Genomic DNA, 27,003 nt, shown 5'->3' with positions numbered 1-27,003 from the left:
GCCGAATAAATCAAATGAATTATTCTCCGTCAAAATGTTTTTAATTATATACGCGCGAAGGGGAAATATTGTGCAATAATGACACCTGCAGCGAAACGGTCGCGGTAGCCCGTGGGAAAGGGTTAATGATTCGCAATAAAAATATACATTAACACGGGTGGTGTACAAATCATGTCACGATGGAAAACAGAGGCCATCACACACGATATCACGATAACCATTTCACGTAGAAGATGATAATATATACAGGGCGATTCGAGGAGCACGCTAACGTCATTTTTCAAAGTTAAGAATTATACTATAGCCCATGATGGTAGTCATGAGTTTAATAAGACATAACATGATAATTAATACCATAATAATATATTACCATTTCATAATTTCTAAAAATTTCTGAGTATGTAGAATGAAGTAGATTCATATACGAGATATATTTTTTAATTTTATAAAACTATTTTGAAGTACTATAATTATACATCTAACTATTATATCCTTATTACAATAACGTCTCAAAAACCCAAGAAGATTAAAATGTGAGATATGATAGGTTAGGGTTTCGAATTAATGTTAGTATAATGCCATTTTTAAAGGGGGAAAGGGGGATGAAAATAATTTGCTTGGTGAATCACCCTGTATACAATATAATGCTTATATAAGCGTAAAAGTTTTAGTGAACACAGCGCGCACGCGATGAACATTATTAATACATTGTAGAACACACAAAATGAACAAGTCTGCAGCAGGTTTCAAATTAAAAAGTTTAAACTTCATTTTGAATCATCGATGAAGCGAACCACAAAAACCGTTCTCAAGAGTAGTTAAGTAGTTGAAACGATTAATGTTTATTTATTACTATAGATTTACTATAGGTACTTTACCTATATATATATTATGGCTGCAGATAACGGCGTTACGTTCGAAAATATTGCAAGTATATAAAACTACTTGTCGAGGATAAAAGAGTTTGGGTTCGAACTGGTGCAGATAAAATAAATGAAAAATTGTCAAATAAAGAAAAAACAATATTTTCCAATATTGCAAATCGTACATCTCTTTTGCGCATTTACGGGGCGACCGTATAAACAATATTGTCATACGGTCTCGAACGATAAAGAAGTCAAACCAGAAGAATAACAATTTAAAGTCAAATATATATATATATATACACACCGAACAAAACGTTTGAGCACGTCAGTAATACTGTGAATGAGTTCTATTCAATTGGAATGCAAAATGAGATTCATTCCATACGAATGCGTCTACGCGCCGCACTAGTATAACTTTCATACGCAAACGTGCGACGGTAGCGAAATATTTTGTTTTTAATGCGATTAAATAATTTACTAAACAGTCGGCAGACAAAAATATATTTATATACGCGAGACACGAGCAGTGCGTATACCGGTATACCTGCAAACAAATTACGAATGTCTCCGATACACAGCAACACTACATTATAATATTCACATTAAGCACGATAAAAATATTATTAATTATTGACAAAAATATAAAAGTATAATATTAATCATCGTCGTGCTATAGCGGTGAACATAATATATTATTCATATCATATCATATCGTCGTGTCTTTGAACAATTATTAGCGAAATTAATTACGTATTATATACAATTAATGATTGCGATAAGTCCACTGCAGAAAATAAAAATAAAAAATCGATTATTACCTCGTAAAGTACATCATCGTCACAATATTGTATACAGTCGTGCGTGACGGTGACACGGGGCGATTGATGCGGTTTGTAATTAAAACATTTATTACGGATAAACCTGTAGTAGTTTGAGGATTGAGGAGAGAGAATAATATGTACTTGCGCAGATTTTAAGCGCATTTATCACGTTTAGATTATCGTATATACGACACACGGCAAGGACACTCACGTCCGAGGAAACACATAATTTGCATTATGTATTTAATATAAGAGGTTGTAAACATTTATGAAACCAAATTGTCGTCTGAAAAATGCCCAAATTAAAGATCTAAAAGATTATAATAATATGTGATATTAAATGCGTGTACATATTAATATAATATTATTATCGCGTAAAATACAAGTTATAATATTATTATGTCGATTCTCGCGCTCTAAATAATTTCACCCGATGATGATGTTATCTTTAATACTTTATTCGAACACATAAAATATTTTATGTTTTCCGTGTGCTAATAAAAATCTGATAACGTTTCGCGATTTGAAAATTAATTCCAATGACACGAAAATAATAACGAGGACGCACATAAAATATTATTACTATTGCAGGCTAAACTGCAGCAGTTCAGTACAAAGTGCGATTGATTATTATAATATTCACTGCAGTACGAGGGCGGACCGGCGGCGTCCGTGTGCTAACACAGTGTAATTTGTACGAACGAAAAATGTAGTGATATAGAAACGGGTAACTCATTATGGGCGAATAACGCAATAATAAAACATCATTACCATACCGAAATCATAAACAAACCGAAAGTGGTAATAGTGGTCATCGCCAAAAAAGCATGCGAAGGCCACCCCTATATTAATATATTATATTATATATTACCTTAAGTTTTTTAAAATTTTAATGTCGCGCTATTATATTTACTAGGTATACATACTATTGAACAAAAATCATATAATATGATAAGATTAATATACGCCATCGTATGAAACATTTGATTTATGTCGCTGAAAATGTGTCCGCTATTCGGAGGTTTCATTTTGGCGAGAACTACACACATCATCATGGACGATTTTCGTCCGAAAAGTGTTTCAAAAGACAATCATAGCGAATAATATAACACGCCATCCACTCGCCCCCGCCATTTGCGTAGGTATAATGTATACCTCCTAACTATACTTACAATTATAGTAACATAATCCGATTACGAGGGCCTTTATATTTTATGACAAAAAACACGCATACCAATATTATCTTATTGCTACCACCTCACGACTTCTACAGCGTTGACGTCTCGGACCAATTTATATAAACGCGACGAATTACCAATAAATACATAACATATATATATATACCTAGGTACAATTCCAGATAACTTTTACTTCGGACGTGTTTTTTCAACAGCGACACTATCGTCGTCGTCTCCACTCGCCACTATATAATTATACGTAATTTTCCAGTTCAATCCACTCTTTGTAGATGACTTAAATATTCTCTGTAGAGGAAAAAACCCAAATTCCATCCAACTAGAATTACAGAATACAATCAACTCATTAACCCTATGGTCCTCTAAAACTGGTTTCTCCTTCTCTGCTTCAAAATCTCGCTACACCCTCTTCACCAGGTCCAGAAAATACAAAAAACTAGACTTAAGTTTAAACAACACCCCGATACCATATTCCAAAACCATAAAGATCCTTGGGATTACCTTCGACAACAAGAACACGTGGCAGGCCCATTTGAAAGAAATCAGAAAAGCAACTCTAATAAAATTGAATATCATAAAGTTACTAGCACATACTTCGTGGGGAGCAAATGGAACCTCTCTAAAACAAATGTACAAATCCCTTATTCTCTCTAAATTAGAATATGGTGTCTTCCTCCTCTCTAACGTTAAATAGTCTTCACTCAAAATGATAGAAACTATTCACAACTCGGGTCTAAGATTCGCCACAGGCGCATTCCGTTCCAGCCCAATCCCAAGCATTTTGACTATTGCAAACACCCTTCCTCTCGACCTAAAAATACTGCAAAATGCCATTATCCAAAAAGCTAGAAGAGCACAAAATAACAACATCCCAAACTCGGAAAACATAATAAAACTCAACAATTTTGAATTCAACTGCTCAGAAATACTTAAACACGAACATCCTATCGGTCCTCCGTGGGTAATGAAACTACACTTCAACATCGATCTCTCACAACATATCAAACGCGAAACCATGGACAATAGATTTAGAAATCTGGCATATTCAATATTGGAAGACTACCAGGATCACACAAAATTTTATACCGATGGATCTAAAACTGAAACAGGAGTAGGGGCATCGGTATACTACAACAATGTAATAAAAATGATCAAACTCCCTGATTTCTGCTCCATTTTCACAGCTGAAGCTCTTGCGATCTCACACGCACTTGAGATAGTTAAACAACAAAAGATAGACCAAGCACTAATACTAAGTGACTCTCTTAGCGCTCTAACAGCATCTTAAATATAAAACAACCTAACACCATATCCAGAATAATCCAAAATCAGATCTCTCTACTAAATATTAATAATCAAATCATTACGCTGCTATGGATCCTCAGCCACGTTGGAATACCAGGCAACGAGACAGCAGACATCTATGCCAAAAGAGCCATAACTTCTCCTGATGCCATCTCTGTCCAAATATGTTCTCTGAGTGACATCAAGGGCGTCATACAGGCCCTGACACTGGAAAAGTGGCAACATCGTTGGGCTTCTTCTCAAACAAAACTAAATTAAATTAAACTCTCCATTAACCCTTGGCCAACTTACCTTACCAAAAGACGTCATGAAGTAGTAATCAATAGACTAAGAATTGGACATACCTGGCTTACACATCGTCACCTCATGAGACGAAAAGACCCTGACCTATGTACAACTTGTGGGGAAGCTTTAACTGTCAAACATATCCTCCTATACTGTCGAAACTACGCAGACACCAGAACAGCCTTAAGCATACCTGAGCATCTATATGAAGCACTTGGACACGATCATGAAAATACTGTCAAAATCATAAAGTTTCTTAACCAAATTGTATAACCTTATCTGACATTTGTATTTGTATCTGTATCTATTTTGTACTTTGTATTATTTTTTTTATTATTATTATTTTTTTTTCTTTTCATCTTTCTCTCACTTCCAATGCTGTACCTCTATATTTTAACGTTATACCTTTATAAATAATCCACATTGTACTTAATACTCATAATGTTGTCTAGCACCTAATTTAATGTTTACATTGTACAATATGCCAATAACCTTAGTTGTTGCGGCTTAAATAAAAAAATAAAAATAATAATAATAATAATAATAATAATATAACCTTTCCCGTGGCCGATTGCCAACCACCACTCGAGAGCTCCGCAGACCGTATAGTAATAATAGTCTCTCGATAAATGTTTGTGTGTGTGTATCCATTTCCTCTATTATGCACAACGACGCCATTATAATATTATATACCGTCTAATTTGCTTCGGTTGACCCATTGTTCAAACAATATAGATACTGAATAGGTATAAAGGCAGACTGCGGCTAATACATCCATCGTTGTCTATTTTTGCATACGCACACTGTGTACTGCACACATACATATATATACGTGTGCATGATTATAATATTATAATAATTGAGATTTTAGACCCGACAAATATTATATATCATACGTCTAACTCGCCCTTTACACATACATATGTATAGACTATTATACGAACAAACATGCAGATGCAATATACACGAATCAAAACTTTATGGCACTTGATTCGGTACAGCGGACAAATATATATTATAATATAACATTTGGTTAAAAATATTTGAGTTTTAATCGTACACCAACTACTCGTAGCATTTAACTTAAAATATAAGTAATATTAAAATCTGTCTTACGCGCTTATATGTTTATTAAAAATAATTTTTTCCCCGTAAAACAAAATACAATTTCAATTATTATTCTATAGACTATAAACTATAGTAATGACGTTTATATTTAAAAAAAATGATAAGTAGAGGAGGCGTTCGCCACCCTCTCATTGGTATACTCACGTCTGATGGTACCTACATGAGTATATATTATATTATGCATATTATGATAGTTATTTTACATTTAAAGGACACAGAAACAATAACGCATTAATAATAAACTGCAAAACTATATAAATCAAATTATAAATTTTAAATTCATAATATACATACATGACACATACAATTTACCTTCCTCCTATACCATAATATTGATTTTGTTTTTAGTTTTCAGGCAGTCAATTAAAAATAATGACATCATCAATCATCATAATATAACAGTGGTACAAAATTATAAATTGTTTGGAATAGGGTTTACCGATATAGACCACGACAATGTGCTGCGTTTCATACTTATTTTTTCATGTTTTTTTTTTTTTTTATTAATATGCGATCCGACAATATATACAACGGAACTCCATTCATTCGACGTTTATTGAAAGGAAATTACACAAATCAAATAAAAACTACGGACAAGAATGAAAATATCGATTGAGCGTAAAAAACAAGACTGTATATAGGTATATTATTTTTAATACGCGTAGATTCCAGCCAACGCTGCAGAAAATGTCGGAAAATGCATAATATAATAAATATAAATTATTATTTATAATGAATTGGGTGATAATGTATACGATGTTCGTTATAGGGAAGTCGATAAATAATAAACCAGTCTCCGGGACTTTAAAACTATGAAGTAGGTAAGTGCATTTTATTGATATATATATGCAGTGTATTCCAAAATGATTCATCCAATTTAAAAAAAATATTGTTTGTCGTTAAATGCATGTAGTGATTACAAGTTAGGTTAGGTAGGTTAGCAATTACATACAGTTTGTGTTACAATATTAACAAATGTTCAAAATGCGTGACCTCAATGCACACAAAAATATCTAATAGCAATATTAATAATAATGTTTAGCAATGTTACGTAAACATCTGACCTATCCTAACCTTCGTCACTCGTTCTGTCCACCGGACCTCAATGAAGTCTGTGGTTTGGATTTTTTGGGGAGGTAGAAAAAAATATTTGGTATATGTACCAATGTATCACCTTACCTTCCCAGCGGGGATTTCAACGAACTAAAAAATAAGCACCAACTTTCAGATTACGACCGCGGCAGTCGACATCATGCTTCATCAACAGGTGTATATAAAATTCGACTTTTGGCGATACGCGTAAATGCAGTGTGCCGTGCAACTGCAGTGCAAGTAATAATGGTCGTCATACGACACACAAACCATTTTTGAATATTTGTGAACATTGTAACAAAACCTTCACGTAATATATTGTTAAAATCCACTTGTGCCGTGCCGACTCTGAATCATTTGCTCAAAAACGTACAGCGAACACATTATACTTCGAAATCGGATGAATCGTTTTGAAACACTTTTCGTATCCATATACTATAATAATATGGCCATTAAAAATTACTGGTATTGGTATATCGTATATATATATATCATATATGGTCTCTGGTAACTGGTAAATGGTAAGAGGTATACTATACAATATGCACTATACCACCCCGGTATAGTTTACAATTTGTCACCGCTTATATTTGGTCACGTTTTATGGTTTTAGGGCCAGCACGCGGATGCATTTTATCGCGTAATTTTATGAGTTAGATTCCTACACGCAAAACTCTCATAATATAATACAATATGCACCGAATTATCATTCAAAAGCATAGTATAGCGAACACATAGGTTGTTAAGTTAATAGTAAGTATTGCAAATAAAATATAAATATATATACATGCAGTGGCGCCGATTATTATTATTCTGTTAAATGTAGTCCCTTTACGCTCGTTTTATGACAACCGTATTTTTGCGCAATGTTATATTAATGTATTCTGTTTATGACACACACCGCGGAATGCATTATAATACTATATTAAACATAAACAGAATCGATGTAAATTATTTTTCTCGGCACTCGAGACCGGTAAAACGTAATTATATACAGCGAGTGATTTACCAAGCGCATGCTCACCCTCCGCGTGATTTTTCCTTTAATAATAAATGTATTCAAATTCTGATTTTTGGAATTTTTGAGCGTATCTATTAAAGGATGGTATTCAAAAACATCTCGCTTAGATTTTTAGAGTATGTTAGTCAATATTATATTATTATTGTTGAAAGAGTGCAAACTTCATTTTTTTATGTTTATATAGAAGTACCTATCTAAATCAAACGAATAGTTTTAATACAATTTTTTAATTTGTAAGAACTGTCTTAGCAAAATAAATATCATATAGATATTGCATAATGTTGTATAATTTTGTAAAACCATACTTAAATCGTCCATTAAATCCTTTGTATAATATACATTTTTATTATAACTATAGCAGGTAATCAATCGAATTTTTTTTTTAAATGATGTACAGTAAAGAATGTCTTATTTGAAAAATACAGTATGAGATTTGTATTATGATTACTGCAACTGCAGGGTACAGGGCACTTCTTAAATGGTATAAAAAATCTATGGTTAGTATTTGCAAATATATGGTCCATAAGTTTAACTGCTACAAAATGGGAAAAAATCAGAATTATAATAAATTCATTATTAAAGAACCGAACAAATAGGGGTTGGCATGTTTTGTAATTCATCCCGTCCCGTATATCGAATATATACACACACAATATAATATATGTAAAGCTTTGCGATGAAAACATGTAACAGGCCCCTTACTACCCGTGTAGAACTAAGGGTAGGTTCGATAGTAATCAAAACTGAGTGTAAACTCATATTTTGTGACTCGGAGTTGTCAAATTACGTATATTTTATATACATAAAAATATGTAAATGGACATACATGTATATAAATATAAAGTTAAAAGTCATAAACTATATATACAGAGCGCTTATAGGCACGATAAAAAAGGTGTTGCGTACAAGTACGAGAATTTATTATTATTATTATTTTTTTAATCGTGTAAACAGTTATTATATTTTCATATTGACAAATGCAGTGCAAATACCGATAATACACGTGTAAGGGTTTAACTTTCATTACTCCCACGAGTCTTTAGCGCGCAATATTAAATCTCAACTGACACCGGGGACTTACTACCTATAGGTACGATAATATTATAAATGTATATTATATTATATTATAATATAAACGTTTGAGTTGTTACAATATTATTGTGCTGTAGAAGTTTTTTATCGTACGGTAAATAATAATAATAATAACCAGCGTGTTGTTACATAGCAGATAATAAAATTATTTTCATCAAACATATTATAATATAGGTACGCTTAAGTCATCGCGCGTAGGTATATAATAATTTAATATGTGTAATTATGTGTAGCTCACGAGAGTGAACAAATAACTTATCTTTACAATTAAATATACACAGACCTTATATATATATATATATATATATATACGATAATACCTGCAGCAGCTGCTAAGTGGGTACACGCCTATTATATATCAAGATAATGTCGTCGACGATGAGCTTTTTTTACATCTATTATCGTCAACGAAATTTGTTTTTTACGGTTATCAATTATTATATACTTAAATAATATTCATCGAAAACAATAACCAAACCGCAGAACAAACACAAACACAAAAGCATATAATATATTATTTACTTTTTGTATCTTCAGATTAGAATATTATTACATGTGCGGAGAGTTGGCATAAATGTTAAATACGATTAATAGGTTATACTGGTTATAATGATAAATGAAATATAATAATTTACAGAGAGAATACAAATACGAGTAAATACGAATTGTGTACATTATGACTATACTGTTAAAGGTTATTAAAATATTTGAAGTTATATAGAACATATTCCAACATACACTATTCGTATATTGGATCAACAGTCTAAGTTATTATTTACATATAAAATGACAACGACAGAGTCGATTTTATTAAAACGTTGGATTTTTAGAAGTCCTGCGTATTGTGCAATAACATTTAGGTACTTGATTACTTAAGAAGTATCATCATGACGTGATGGCAATACAAACTTCTATTATTTAAATTATAAACCAACGTTTTTTTACTGTACCAATATTATATTTAGCTGATTATCAATTAAATTTTTGATTTACCTTATACAAAATTCGAAGGCGTAGTTTAGTTTATCAGCTATTCAAAAGTTTATACTGAGAATAAGTCGTCCTTAAAAATGGTTGTATACAAAAATATACGAGTACAAACAATTTTAAAATAAAGTCTATAAAAATAAGTATAACTACCTAGGTACAGGTACTTAAAAATTCCAAAAATGAGATCACGATTAACCGAATTATTGAAGGAGAATAAATAGGGGGAGATCTTGCTCGGTGAATCGCCCCACCATTATGTAATCTACAACTGCGGATTGTTTTTTTTTTTCATTCAAACAATCGAAATAAATATATAAATTAGGCTTAGAAAAATTAATTTAGAAAAATAATTGAATGTACATATACTCTACAAAATCCCTCTATTGTCAAACATAATGTGTCCCCATAGCTTTAAGATCAATACTCTATAACTACTATTTTGTATTTTGTATTTACTGCAGGCTAATAACCTCAGGAGTTGAAGCCTTATTTAAATAAAAAAAAAAATATATATATATATATATATATATATATATAAATTATAATATTGTTCGACGAGCAATGAACATTTATATAGATATTTTGAGGTACCTATATCATACCAGCAGCGTAGGTATATATATAATATAATATAACACGTACAGTATAGGAATAATATTATATTATTTATACGAGGGAAAGGACGGGCACTCTACTTTCATCGGGACCAACTATACCAGCGACTTTCACTCAGCCAGGCCGGTATCAAAGTCATTACGTACGCCCGAAAAATCGCAGTTTATTATATTATGCGAATATAAAAAAGAAATGAGACTTTGAGCACGGAAAAGAGTATAAAATGGGGAATTTTAAGGCTGGTTCTATAAACCTTTTGGACGCGGGTATTAAGTATGCAAATAAGTCGAGTTTTTGGGATTTATTTAAAAGCTAAAAACCGTCAAAAGTTTACGAGAATACAATCATATTTCATTTCCCATCCACCGGAACTTTTAGCGAAAAACGGTTTTAAGAAACTATTGATTTTCAAATAAATAATTTTACAAAACAAACAAGTATTAGCATAACAGTAATTTCAGTGTTTTCATTAATTATTTAACGATTCCAATACAAAAGTGTGGATTTCGATATAGCGGCGATAATTTATTAAAATGTATTGAGGCGCCTATTATATAGTTAATATTATTGCAACGAAATAATAGCATATAAGTTTTATTTCCGCACAGAACAAACGACGTACTAATAAATTTGTTTAATGTGATTCGTGTTTTAGCATTATTATTTGTACATTAAATAAATACTTTATTATTAAATTTCTAAACAGCTATGCAAATGTGTTTTTCTTGAATAGCCGCAGCATGCAATGGTAAAAAACAAAAAATAAAAACGTTTGAAAACTCGAAACATATTTGAATAATATAATCTATCATAAATTATGATATTTAGCCATTTATAGGTATAGTTACATAAGCGCAAATAATACAATATGTTGTACATTGCTGGACACGTCTAAAACAAACGTGTCTATAAACTCTACATAATATATAGGTATAGCATGTAGGTGGTACCTACTATGATTTTTGGAAGCATATATTATAAATTATAATAATAATAATATAAGTTTCAAAAAAACTGTAAAGGCATGTAACAGCAGCTCAGTAATCACCGCGAGGTTAGATTTGTTTGAATACTATGGTATTATTTTATTACACAAACGTTATTATTATACAATTATTATTATTATACATCATGGAAGGCGCATGGGTGAAAATATTATATTAAATATTATTAACACTATAAACGCTATGTAGCCGTGTAGGTATGTAATGTAATGTCCTCTCGTCGGAGACGATAATATAATGATATATATGTGTCGGTGTACGTTTATAAAATCTTAATATTTAATTGTACGTATATATAATATAATGTTATTCAAACGAAAAGGTAAAACGTTCAATTGATTGTTCGCCACGAAGAGAGTGGCCGACGAATGACGACGGTGAACGACGACGCTTTAACAAAAATAAAGCGAATGACATTATAATAATAATAATATTAATGTATTTAAGCCGCATCAATGCCGCCGCCGCCGATATGGCGTGGCCACAGAGCTTAACAAAAAGAGTAAAAATTTTTGTTTAAACGCGTCTTAACGCCTTGTTTAAATATTTTGAAACCGCTATTTAAAAAAAATAATAACAATATTATCATAATAGAAACTGTCACATAAAATTCAAATCATTGTATACTCCTAATATGTATATTACACGTAATTTGTACCTATACGCACTCGATTTTGATACCACAGAAATAATAGAATAATAATTATTATCATTGTTGTACTGTCAACGATATAAAAAGGATTCATTAGATGTTTACTGTCGTATCGATTCCCGCATTGGAAATGCGGACATTTTGTCTAGAGCAGACATCGAGTTTTGGAGCAGAAAATTTCGTTCTACTCTGAAGTTGGTTTCTGGTATAAAACTTTAATCTAGTATGCATCGATAATTTGTCGGAGGTATCGGAAATTTAGTATTCACATCACTTATTGTCTTGACAAGGACTAAGCTAGAAGATGAAATTATTAAGTAATAAGCACTAATAACCATAGAAACTTGAAATGTTCACCGAAAACTTGCATTAGCATTGCATGTCGCCGTCTAGACATATAATATAAACATTTTTTTCCTCGGTCGAAAAGCTCGAAGATTTAATACGATGCTACTCTTGTAAGTTGCATTTATAGCAATAATTTATTTAAAAATATCAAAACTACGTTATCACAATTTGTTGTTACTAATCTTATACGCCTGCACGATCTTGTTTCTTACGCACCATCATTATATGCAATAGGCACTATATTTATGTCGATATTTGACTTAAAAGTTATATGCATTATTCTTGTCAACAATATTGTTATCAGCCTAAAACCGAATGAAGAAAATGATAAAATTATGATATGGGTTTAAATTTAAACTTATAACTCTGCTTAGAAATATATGCTAATTCTCCACCCATCACCTTCGCAAAGAATTGTTTTTTTTATCCAATGACTTATCATCATGATCGAATTTAATTTAAATGCACTACGAAACTCTGTTCAATTACGAGGTACACATTCAAAACTCCTTCTATACAACCGAATGTATTTTACAATGTATTCCTTTTAAAGATTTCTTTTAAGACTTTGTATTATGATTGTATTTTATAATTACAATTTTTTTTCAAAAAATATGAATATTAAAATGTTATTATATTTGTTAAATTTAATATGTAAAATGTATGATACATGATGTATGTTTTCAACCTACACAAACTTCAAAGTAACATCAACAATGTTTTATTTTAATAATAAATATTCATAGTATCATCCACCTTTATTACATCACACAAGTTTTAGATTCTAAAATAAATTTAATATAATTCGAATATATGGATTCAATTGATTAAAGCACTTTGGTGCAAATATTCGTAAAATTTAAAATATTGTACAAAATAAATAGTTGTTTTAGAAACCTTGCTCTCTATTAATAAATACTAATATAAGTTTTTGTTAAACTGTTTTCAAAATTAGGGTCTAACCCAAAACTTTTTAACTAATAAAATAACATTTTTAAACCATAATAATAATACTTTAGCCAAATATGCTTTTCTTTGTACATTATACATATATATCTAATATTATCATATCAAATACATTATTATAATATCACTCGTCAGAGTTTATACTATGTTTTAGATTCTGATAGCAGGAAGATGAATAAATTGGTTTTACAAAGCGTTTTATTTTTGGGTCATAATATTACGGTTTGTAGTAATACAAAAAAAAAAACTTTAACTTTGAGGGTTGGCAAATTGGTACTATTATAAAATATACAATATACATTCTATATAATTGAATTTTTTGTTTCCTTTCAATACATTTTTTTCTATAGATATTTAAAGTTATAATTTTTATGAAATTAGATGTTTAAGCAAAAAATAAATTGATTTTTTTTTGTAATAAAAAAAAAATATTAATCATACAGACCTATAAAACGTTTTGAAATATAATATTATTTCAATATACTTGACATTTCAAAATATATAGACAAATATTAAGCTATAAAAAAATATATATATCGAAATTATTCACACTATTATACGTCATATCGGTATTTTTCATTACATCTTTTAAGTTAATAGAAATATAATATGATAGGAACTATAATAGAATAGTTAATAAAATTATAGTGATGTTTTTAGAAAAAAATAGTTTAACCTATATTTAAGTATAAAATATTATTAGAAACAGAAGCTGCAGGTGGTGTGTCATCTCTACTCAAATGATTTTTTGTACTCAATGGCGTATTTTTGTTCGATTAAAAATAACTATACATCCATTATAGGTACCTATTTCATTGACGAGATACATTCGAAATTTACTATACGATGCTGCACAGCAGGTCAGCGGACCAGCAATTCCCTCGGATATTATTTTTAAAACTTTTTTTAGAAAATAAACAGTCTATAAATATTTTTACAACCAGCATCATATGCATGTAGTATGTGAACAAGAGATGTTTTTATATTTCTTGAAAAACTTGCATAATCAAGCCCAAATGGTACTTATATAATACTCTATAAACGTGATGAGTATTTTTCAGCGTTTTTATTATTAATATAATTTTTTTTTTCAGACCTTTAATGAAATATGTTACAAAATATAGTACATATATAGTTCTCATAATACATTACATTTGTGTAACTGCTACATTACAAGGACGTGTGTATATAAATACATTCAGAAGGTTAAGTCCAACGCGCAGTTGGGCACATAATATGATGCCACGCTTGAATTCTTAAGCTTCGCATGAAAAACATATTATTTTGAATGTATATACTACTAAAGTATATTGTGTCAACTAAACTCAGTACAGAAGAAAACGAGCTACGGTCTTAAGTGTGGCAAAACCCTTATAACAACGAAACAAACAATCTGATAAGTAATTGCATATAAATATTGTTTCCGTTGGTTTTGTAGTGGACTATATGTATAGGTATAATACTTTTATTAATCTATTGATAATTAAAACAGATTTTATTTTCCTGCATAGTTTTATTTATTATGCGGCGACGGACACTGTGACACGTATATGTACATCGATACATGGTTGATCACACACTAAAATATAATAGAATTGGACATCGATCGAACCGATATCGGTTCGAGTCAGATAATATTTAAGATAATATACATAAACGTAATAATAATGATAGGTATAATTTTATCAATAATATAATACACGCGTCACCAAATATATTATCTAAACGAAAATATAATGATTTGATAATAATGAAATAGATTATAATACTTTTTACAATAATTTGGAAAAAACCTATTCCGTACTCGGTCAACTCCATTATGGATATTCGTGTCTTCTTGAAACATATATTACATTTATATCATGTACGCATGATGTTATACTTGTTAAATTTAACCCGCTTGCGTTTCATGTCACGGTATTTTCGAAAACTACTAAACAATTTTAAAAAACCAATAGCCAACCCAAAATGCAATCTACGTTTATGTCTAACCTCTATATGACTATATATATACATACATATATCTACCTTAAGTCGAGCCATGTTTAAGGTTTTTTAATTCCGCCGGTTTTTATTGACTAATATAATCATCTACAAATACAAATCAACTTACTCATTTTAAGTACTTGATACACATAATTGTAAAACTTAATTATGAATTTTAATTTTTAAATCAACTTCAAATTTTTTCCCAAAATAATTTATCTGTAAACCTCACTAAACCGTTTGTATTTATATGTTATAATTTTTAATACCATATTGAAATATTAAAATATTGAAATATTGGTAAATATCTATTAGACGGCGAAATTTATACGATAATATCATAGTCTTTATTTATGATAGTTTAGACTTTATAACAGATAAATGCAAAAATAAAAATTAATTTAAAAAAATGTTGCTAGCAAAATATTTTAGTAGTTGAGTTCAACAAACTGATGTGTGGTTCACCTATAGTGTGTCTATAGGAGATGTATTAAAAACGCAAAGATCATAATTTTACAGACCCTGGTCAAGTGGAATTGACAAAGTGAAAAGAACAAAAAAAATGTGTTCAACGTTTTTGAAGATGAACAGCCGTGTACAAAAGCACGAGTATGAAAAATATCGGTTGACCTAGTTGTCGGACCTTACGGGTCACAAATCTTGCAGTTTTTTTAAGCTTTCTCTTTGACGTGTCAAACACAAATCCATTCTCTAGACACTCTTATTTCTTTGTACCCATCGTAGATTACGGCCAATTTCGGTGTAAATAATCTCACAGCGAAAAAAGCTTCATCAATGCAAATTACTGCATTATTTTAAAGATTGAATTTTTGAATGAAAGGTATTATAATAGCTTTAAAAAGAAAAAACTGAATTATAATAAAATAATATGGTAAAAAAATAGTTGTAAATAAGAATTTAACTATGTAAATGTAAAATGTATATTATTTTAGTATTTAATGAGTAAAAAAATAAAAGGTTTGGATTAAATATCGTACCATTGTATTCATTTTAATCTCATCATCAATAATTACGACTTACGAAGTATTAAAAACTAAATTTTTTCGTACCTGCATTAGATTTTAAGTTTTATTATTTATTAAATGCACCTACTTTTGACTTATCATCCGAAGATAACATAATATGAAACGGTGTTATTTTCAATCGAAAAAATGAAACCAACTAATTTATTATATTGTAAGCACATGATATAAGTGTTCACGCCCGAGCAATAATATTAACAGGTGACCTGCACTAACCGTCGTCAAGTATAGGCACAGACACCTAAAATACGGTACCTATCGTATGTGTATTTTATTTATTTATTTTCTATTTTTATATATTCTTCAAGAATATAATGGGCCCCCCCACAGAACATGTTCGTGTGATATGTTGTTATGATGATATTAAGAGGACACGAAAATAATATTATATTACACTATTACTATGATTTCTATAATATATCGGGCACATAACGATACACGTTGTATAAAACCAACCGTCAAAATCTGATAACTATCCACTCATTTATACGACTATATGCCATATGGGTTATGATGGGTGTCATAAAAACTATAAGTACCCACTGTAAAAATCTCATTACACGATTTTTGACGGACAGTGCTGCAAGAGATATTATAATAATAATACGTTATACCTATAATAGGTGCACTATAATATAATAATATCTATTATAAAAGAATTAATATTATTATAATTTTAAAAATATTATGTACCACGTGTCCCCAAAAGTAGGTGCGCACTCATTAACTTAGTTACATATACATACAAGGTGTAACAGACAGAACTAACTTTTGGAAAAACTTTTGTTCTAATTAATATTTTTAACTTTTTTTTTATTTATCATTAAAAGACGCTAAGGCTATATGTAAAATTGATTTAATTTTTTTTAGATAAATTCAAAATGGCTAATTTGTGAATCTGATTATAAAAATAATTTTGATGGTAAAAAGATTTATCTAAGTCAAGTAGTTTACTTTTTAGAATTTTTTAAGATATCAATATTTTTTTTGATAAAATTAATTTGGTAATTATTAACAACTTTTTAAAAAATATGATTTTCGGGAATTTGCTGAAATGAGAATATTTCTTAAATTATTTAATCATTATATAATATTAACAATTTTTTTCATAGGTTTAATGAGTATATTTATTTTTTTTATTTTTTGTCAGTTCTTTCTGTTACACCCTGTATACTACTCACAGTAGCCTAAAAATAATTTTGAATTCTGTTGTGCGGGACATGGTACTATAAACTGTTGGATCATAGTTTCCAACAAGTAACAATTTTTCAACTATTTTATTTTGAGAATGTGCAATAGCTTCATTTTTTCCGTGTACCTATACCTACCATCGGTATATATATAATTGAAACGAAAACGCGTAAATGGTAATTTCGTATTTCGTTTGAGGGTTTTCCGATTTTCGTGAAGAATAATTGCAGACCACTACAGTAAGTATAGTGCAATATACGACATTGTTAAATAATTACCATAAATATGTATTAAAAGCGATCGCGGCGGGCGCGGGGTTGTATAATGAACCGGAAGAGCACAAAGATGTTATGACCCACCCGCCGCATAAATAGAAAATGACATAATAATAACGATATATTATATATATATATATATGCATTGTAACGATAAAAACCATAAAGGAATCCGTACGAGTAGGTTTTCCATTTTTATAGCTCTCTATTATTATGGTTTAATCGAGACAATGTGTGCGATTTCTTACACGTATATATTTTATACGATAATCGATATAGAGAGGAAGTTTGCTAATCCGATACGTAATCGTCGTTAAATATTATAATAAATTATATATATCGAATAATCCGTTTAACGTAAGATACCCACCCATTATTTCAATAAAGATATAAATTTTTCTAATTATTTTGTCGTTAAAAACAACATTTTTCTAAAAAAAAAGGGACAAACAGTTTTAGCTAGATACTCTTAAAAAAATCCCAATAATTTTTTAATTAATTTTATATTTTAAAATTTAATTAATGTTGAATAGGTATGCTTAATATTTTAATAAAACACGCCTTGTTTGGATTGATTTTTATTGTGAGCTCAAAAATTTGGTCAAAGTATTGTTGCTCTATTGGGATTGATGTTGATTACTCTTCATTTAATTACAATTCATCACATTCAACACTCGTTCAATGAAAACTGTTATACTTTTAAACTTTCACACTTCAATTTTTAAACTGTAGTTCTATATTATATTGTTATTGTTTTGTATTTATTTCGTCGATTAATTTTTTTTAGACGTAATGATATAATGATATGGAAGTAACGTGATTAGAACGGAAAAAAAGCATTCCATTTGATGTTAGGTTAGATGAGACAACAGTACATGATGATCAAAAAGGGAACAAACCCTAGACTATATACAGGCATACAACATGTAGATAGATATGGATAATTATATGGATCATGGTATTTTAACGTGGATTTTGCAACAAAAACAAATTATATTAATACGTTATTTTATTCAAATGTCTACATGAATAAAAAAAATATATATAACTTAAAATCAGTGACAGTAAACATAAAAACCATAAAAAAAAAAAGTAAAATGACGTAAAAGTATAAATATTTATACATTTTATTGTATATTTGTATTATTTTTTTTTTCAAGTGACAAATATTTGAACTCGAAAATGTCAAGTATTAAATTAAAGAAATAATGAAACGCAGAAACGACATTAAACCATGCTTTATAAAAATAATTTAATGCAAATTATGAAAATTTGAAGTAATTTTTTAAGAGGGGAATCACCCTTGATCCAGGAATATTATAATATTTCACAATAATTTTCCCCTCTGTTTTTATTATTCAGAACTTGGCAAATTTATTTACTTTCTTGTTTTTCCCAAAAAAAGTTTCTTTAGCTAAAAAGTATGTACAGAGTTTTTTTATTTATTATTATTATTATTTTAACCGTATTATTTATTTTATATCCTATAAAATTTCCATGAATATACAATTCACACTATTTATTTAAAATCACTTTAAAAAAAATTGAAAGTTATATGCAGAGCAAATAAATGTTTTTATGAACTAATAGTTAAGCAGAACTGCAGTAGAAATCTGAACAAATACACTTTGATAAAATTCCATGCAATATTACTATCAACAATATGAAAAAAAATCTGACTTTAATTTGTGTGTTTACTGTTTATCAAACAATCGTATGCATATATACAATGATCCTTGACAAACTTTTGAATGCAAATTAGCATTGTATAATATATATGTATATAATTCGTCTTTATAAAGAACCAATTAAGACAGTTAAAGGAAAAATAACGACATCGCGCAGCGTTCAAAACTGCAAAAGAAATAATAACATCTAAAAATGAATTTTACCGGCGTAAAATGACGAGATCGGTGCGTTGTATAATATAATATTTATGAACCGTTTAATCGTCTCCTATTCACGTTAATACCATAAAATACACTATAAACCTTATGGCTGTATTATATTATACAATGAGATGTATACAATATAATCATATGCACTTGACGAAACAATAATTTCAAGGCATATATATATATACATATATTTACAGAGCGTTTAGACGTTTAGTGGGGTCACATAAATATTAAGTGTTTCTTCTATATAAATGGGTGGATGACACAACGTTAACAAACAGTAGTCGGAATTATATAGGTACAAGTTTTTAGGAATATTTAAGTCACATGATGGTAAACGTAAATCTTTATAAACATACCAGTGGTTTAATTAGAGATTTGGTTGGGAGGGGATTAAATTTTTCACCAAAATTTATAAGCCTCAAACAGTAACTACACTCCACCAAATATAATATGTTAGGAGTAAAATAAAATTTTTGGAGGATCTATCCCTCTACGCCCCCTTTAATTACGTCCTTGAAACATACCGACTATACTTAAAAAGTTTATAGTTGATTCCTCATAACTTAAAACACCCCCCCGGCGTTTGGAAAAAAAAATCTGCAAAGTGCATTAGAGAAAAATTGCGTCGCTCGAAACCTTCAACGTCGTCATCCAAGACGACGCAAATGTAGGTACAACGCTCTTAGAGGACACCCACGCACGTGTTATCCCTATCATTGACATGGTAATAACATTTACGTTTAGAAATTCCGACGATGTGTTATTGTCGGCTTAGATATTATCTATTGAATTTATCTATAGTAGGTACTATATGAAACTTAAATATAAGAATAACATTTGGATTCTCTCGTTGAACGTTTACGATATCTTAATTTACAAGCTATATTTAATTTGTCATCTTTAAAAATGCTCATAATTCGCTTAAAAATTGAAAAATTACTGATCGAACATTTTGGTGAGCGTTTTAAGAGATATGTACACATGTAGATACGTACTTAATGGATCCTTACTAAAATTTATTTTTAAAATAAAAGTATGCTTCTATTAGCTCGAGCACGGTCTTCAATAAATTCCCTCTACAAATACAATTCTATAATCTGCTCAATATCAACTATGAACAAACTGTAAAGTAAAAAGCCGATTCGTATGTAATACACTTAGGTTACTCGTCATATTGCATTAAAGTCAACTGATGCAAACGTAGTGAGTACGAAGTCGTCCTTAAAAGACAAGGAGAATTGAACGGTAAAATATTATTATTACTAAGATACACGATAGTGCCTATAAGGTAGTATAGGTAGCACGCGACTTCACCCCCGCGAGGGGAAGAAATCGGTTGTAGGCCTGTTTGCGCGTGCGCTCGATCGCTTGTACTCGTTCGCCTGTCAGTGTGAAGGGAGAAAACATTGCCATCCGGTCAATTTGACACCCTCCCCGTGGGCAACCGCTCCGGAACGCCGAGCACAGATGACGTCAGCGGACGGCGATGACGCATTATAAACGAATAAACGTACACATACACTGCACCTTCCAGTGGTCGTAACGCAATAATAAGGGTCGTCGTCGACGTCAGTGGTGGTTGAATGAGTGGGTGCGTCGGTAGATAATATTATAATCTATATTAATTTATTATGTTATTATATACAGCGATCGGCGGCGAAGACGTTTCGGCGGGAGCGGCGAATAATAGTAATAATAATGACGTCGTAGTACCTAATCGAATTGAACAACAGACACAAGTATACAACAAGAAATTGCGAGGCATGAATTATATTCTACGTTTTCCATATATATATATATATATATATATATATATATATATATATATATATATATATATATATAACCTAAGCACCTCAAGTGTGTATAGGTATTATATTATCGTTTTATATATTATTATACTATACAGCACTGCTGCTGTGTACGCGGTGCACATAAATTATGTAACGTCATACGCGCGAGCGTAATATTCATTATATATTGTAAGGGCACGGAAGGGTTAATGAAAAAAAATAATTTAAATTAATTGGATTAAGATAACGTTAAACCGTTATGTCAATGATTAACGAACAAAATATTATTCAACTTTACAAGTTTATTAAAACTAATACAAAGACAAATTATTATATTGACTCAACTCGAATAAAAATAAGTTCAGTATTTTATCATTTGAATTACCGGCCATTTGGGGTTCAGCAGCATATATATAATTATAATACAGTGATTTTGCGATTTATGAGTTTTCAAATCAATTGCAACAAACTATAGTTCATACTCATTACATAATGGATTTATTTTGACAAGTCAAGTTGAATTTTTTTTTTTAATTAACTTTTTTACTTGATATTGACTAATTAATGACGGCCAACTTTATAGTATATTGATTAACAGACATGCATATATAGCGGTATACGGGCTGCCCGGTTGAGTGAAATTGAGCTTAAAAGCGTTATATTTTGTTAGACGGCGAGGGTTTTCATCGAAACGATTTTTTTCATTTAGGTTTCAGATGAACAATGTTATACTGCGAAAACTACTTGCACGTCATATAATATTGTCTCGGAGGCTCGTTACGGTAAACCGAACCTATCACTTGCAGGGCACGCTATTACCCAAAAGGGTAAAATATATAACACACACACATCCACTCCAAATAAAGAGTAATACTCAACCAAAAGTCATCTCAGAAAACGTATATGTGTCTATATATACACATTATATTAAATTATATACGGGTATATTTTCTTTGACCACTGCTTTTTATATACTCGAGGAAAAACTCTGAACTGGACACTCTAGTGTATATATATATAGTTACGGTCTAAGCAATCACCTCGTAAAACCCACACACAGCGTGGACTTACGAAATCAAACTCTTGCAGGGTCTTCACTATAGCTGGGTGTGGAGGAAAAAAACAAACACAAATAAGATATACAAGTTTTTCATTACATATATGTGTAAATAGTGATATTCTCCACACCATCATAAACGCCGCCCCCGGTGCACCTATATGCATATAAAAACACTTCACATAATATTATACTGCAGACTTTCACCTTTAGTGAAACGGCCATATATACCGAAGATTATTAATCCGATTAAATACGAAATCGTCAAAATTCCACATATATATTATCTAACATCGCGATTAACTCACTGTAACAAATCCATGCAGCATCTTGCAAATGCAGAAATGCTAGTGGACTTTATTCAAACATAAATAATAGTCACGTAGGTAGTATATTATCTGAAAGCAATCAGAGAATCGTAATATGACAACCAAAAGGGCTTCGCGTCATATTATTAACCTATATATAATATGTATAATAGGCATTGTATTTCTCATAAAAACCCATCGTTTTTATATATTATTTATATATTAATATATATATTTATATATTATTTTCAACACACAATTAATAAAAGGATATTTTTTGGCCATATTACTGTCGTCGATTTCGTACGTTGATGTTAACTGTTTTTTTTTACATATAAATTACATAAAAAATGTGTGCAATACATCACAATATGTTTCGATTTTCAATCGATGCTGCAGGCGTGATATTATGTTTTAGTGCGATAAAGCTCGCTCAAAATTATTTACAATATACCTATATGCGTGAAAATAATAATCTTTTTGTGGAGATATTGTTTACAAAAAAGTTTAATCCATGTATTATGAGTTATATGAGCATTATAATTATGTATATATAGGACTAGTAAATATCGCATGGTTACCAAAATTAAATCCTATTAATTTAAATGCAAGTATTACTATACACGTATGTGTGGTACTGCACTTGTATATGAAAAACAAAATTTACGGTATAATTATTTTCATTTAGTGATAGAGGTAGTGGGGTGGGGGGTGGGGGTTATTAATTATGATAGAAACCCTGTAAAAGACATATTATTATCCATAGACGACAAACAATATAATTAATTAATTAATATACAATTGTAAACGATATAGTTTACGAAATAAGTAATGAAATTATAATTTTAACGCGTGAGGTCAATGGTAACACGAGACGATACTACAGAAGTGTAATTTCTACTTTTTATTTTTATAAACCTGGTTATCCTCGTGTATCTTATTACGTAACACCCTATGGTCAAATACTTGTTTGTTATTTAAAATAAATTTTATAGTTTTGACAAAAATAAATATATAGGTATGCTATATAAAATATACGACATACTTGCTCATAATACACGTATCTAGGTTATTCTTTGTTTTTTGTTTAATTTAAGGGTTGCCAATTATTTAATATTTTAATCGCTGACGCAAAATTTTATCTAAATAAAATATAAATCAAACGTTAATTATTAATGTATATTTTGCTATAAAATATGATAAAAACTGAACCACAAATAATTGACGGGAGAATTGCATAACTGAACGGAGAAAAAAATTCCTTGCATTCAAAGAGGTGTTAACATTTTTCAACGAATTATCTCCTCATTGTTTACATTTTGTCGAACTGGTTTTGGTATTTCAGCTATAAAAACCGTTTGAAATCATCTTTTAATATAAAAATAATATGGTTTTAGAAATCCGACAGTCGTGCAATCAAATATTTTTCCATTATATCTACCATAATACTTGCAACGCGAAAACTCCGTGACGATGACGGCTGTAAGTTCGTAATAATTTCGAGATTTCGTTCGGTACGCTCACGTTGTAATTACCTATAGCAACTAGTATATTAAGCTATATCATTACATTCGAATATTCGATAATGTCAGATATTATAAAAATTATAATTATTAATATTGGTATAACACCGAAGGTACTATTTTCACACATTACTAAAAACGAAAAATGTTTCATTATTTTTACCAGAAAACAATACACGCTGTCGACATCATTAATTTTATGTACCATAATCATAGTATATTGTATACAGACCTAGGTTACATATCAAACACATCACGACCTTTATCTACAACTATCATAAGGTTATTATGGTTAATATTTGTCACGTAACATCAAAACACAATATTTTGGTATGATAAATATTAATATTATTACACACGTCATATATTATACCATTTACACCACGCCATGATCTGACCTAAAATTATTAGCTGCGCTGGAAAATATTTTTTATTATTATTTACGACGGTTAATTTAGCACAGTATTAGACACACGCATAAACGGACGCACATGTACATATTATAACATATAGTGCATTATACCTTTATGCATATTGCATACACTTCATATTATTATATACATCGGTATAGTCTATAAACATAATCATCGCAAAATCGATATAAAATATATATAATACACGTCGGTATAAAAAAAAAAATGCATACCTATATAGTTATACAAGTTTTAGTCAATAATTTTATATTATTTCGTCGTGGCTAGAGAGTTGGTTTTATAGGCTGTAGAGGGGGAAGGGTCTTTTGACCACTTATAAAAACCGTATACATAATATGTATAATATATACGTTCTTAAAATGTTTATAATCGGAAGGTCGTAAAAATGAACAAATTACAATAATATACGCGACGTGAATTTCGTGTCAGATCGTCCGGCGAGAAACGCACTGTTTATTCGTGTAATCGTTATAGCCGTCTCGCCGTCGCGCGTACACTCCAACGTCCAAGTTTTCGCGACATTTTTGTTTTTCTTATTAAAAATAACTAAACGTACGATCAACAATCCGAGAACTTAAAAACGCATTAAGTGAGTTTGCTGATTTAACTATAAAAAGTTTGAAGGTTAACATGAAGGGATCACTATAATATAGTCAGCAGCAATACGTCACTTCGACTTTAATGGGTTAGATTAGGTATTATATATGTGATGTATAAACGTATATAAATATTTTTCATTTACCTATTTAATTAGATTACCTGTAATATTATTATTTAGGTCTCAAGGTTGATGTATATGCGAGCCCTCTTGAGAGGATTTCAAGTGATGGAGATAGAATATTTTGAACGGACTTATTAGTCGGTATGATTTTTAAATTTAGAGTAGTGTATATGTACAGCTATTTGCTATTTCAGTGACTGTAGGAATGTAGAGATCCGTGTGAAGGGTGCGATTATAGATTTAAAAAAGCGGGTAAGTCGTGGATGTCGCTCTGCTGTACAATAGGTTACTGTAATGGATGGGATTAAATTTGAATGCAATGATAGGAATCATTGTATACGAAAAACGATTCTGAATGGAGATGATTTGTCAGTCTAGGATATTATATTTAAATATTGTCATATTCTATTTTGAAACAAATAAATTATTTTTCAATTAGGATGCATTTTGAATAAGGCATGGTTAATAAATTTTTCCAAAAACATTGCATGTAGTTATCATAATTCATAATACTTTATATTATCATAGACATACATATACCTGGTTTGAGGATAAATCGTTATCATTACGCGATTTCATAAAAATTTAAAACTCAAACGCTCAAAACATTTTTCCTATAATGACGCTTCAAATTTTCTCTATAGCTATTTGAAGCAAAACTTAGTGTTAAATTTTATAACCTTAGATATAAATATAAACAATATTATGAGTTTTGAACTACAAAATAATTTGCAAATATTCATGGTTTTGACGAATTTTTGTCAATATTTGAAATTCAAATGTTAATAAAAATTTAATTTGAATTTCCGGTGGACATTTTTTTTGTGATAAAGATTGACAAATTTTTAAGGAATCTTGTATTAAACTTTCAAATCTTAGATTTAAAAAGAAATTTTTTTATGAACTTCTAGCTTAAAACAATTTGCGAATTTTTGTGATTATTACGTATTATGTCAAAATTCAAAATTTGAATGCTTATAAAATAAAATTGTGACTATGAATTTCTTTTATTTTTCAACTGCTATTGTAACAATATATTAAGAGCCTTGTATTAAATCTTCAATATTTCCTACCCAAAAAATAATTTTTTATCGATATTAATTTAAAAAAAAACTAATAATGATCGAAAATTGCATATACCTATGAATAGTACAACATAAGTCAAAAATTTTTGAAAATTTCATGGCGGATAGAATATACTTATAAAAACATTCGGTGAAAATTGCATGTATCAATGGTCATTTCTTTTAAAGTTACATCAATAATCAAAATCGATTTTGTCGAAAACCTATTGTGCGTAAAATTTCCAGTTTTTCCCTTAATTTTTAGTTTGTTTATCCCGATTATTTAGAAAAATATATAAGAATTGTTTACTGTTGATCACCAAAGT

At 29.8% G+C, this 27,003-nt stretch overlaps 1 protein-coding gene across 1 annotated transcript in view; it reads right to left on the bottom strand.

Annotated features, from left to right (window-relative positions):
* Positions 1-27,003, bottom strand: part of LOC107164728 (uncharacterized) — a 138,734-nt gene that overhangs the window by 46,408 nt on the left and 65,323 nt on the right. The gene's annotated exons all lie outside the window — the stretch shown is intronic.

This window comes from Diuraphis noxia, unplaced genomic scaffold (genome assembly GCF_037042655.1).
Source record: "Diuraphis noxia isolate RWA-SAM2 unplaced genomic scaffold, SU_Dnox_SAM2 contig0005, whole genome shotgun sequence".
Taxonomy (NCBI): Eukaryota; Metazoa; Arthropoda; class Insecta; order Hemiptera; family Aphididae; genus Diuraphis; species Diuraphis noxia.
The sequence above is the reverse complement of the archived record's forward strand: the minus strand, read 5'-3'. Positions and strand labels throughout refer to the sequence as shown.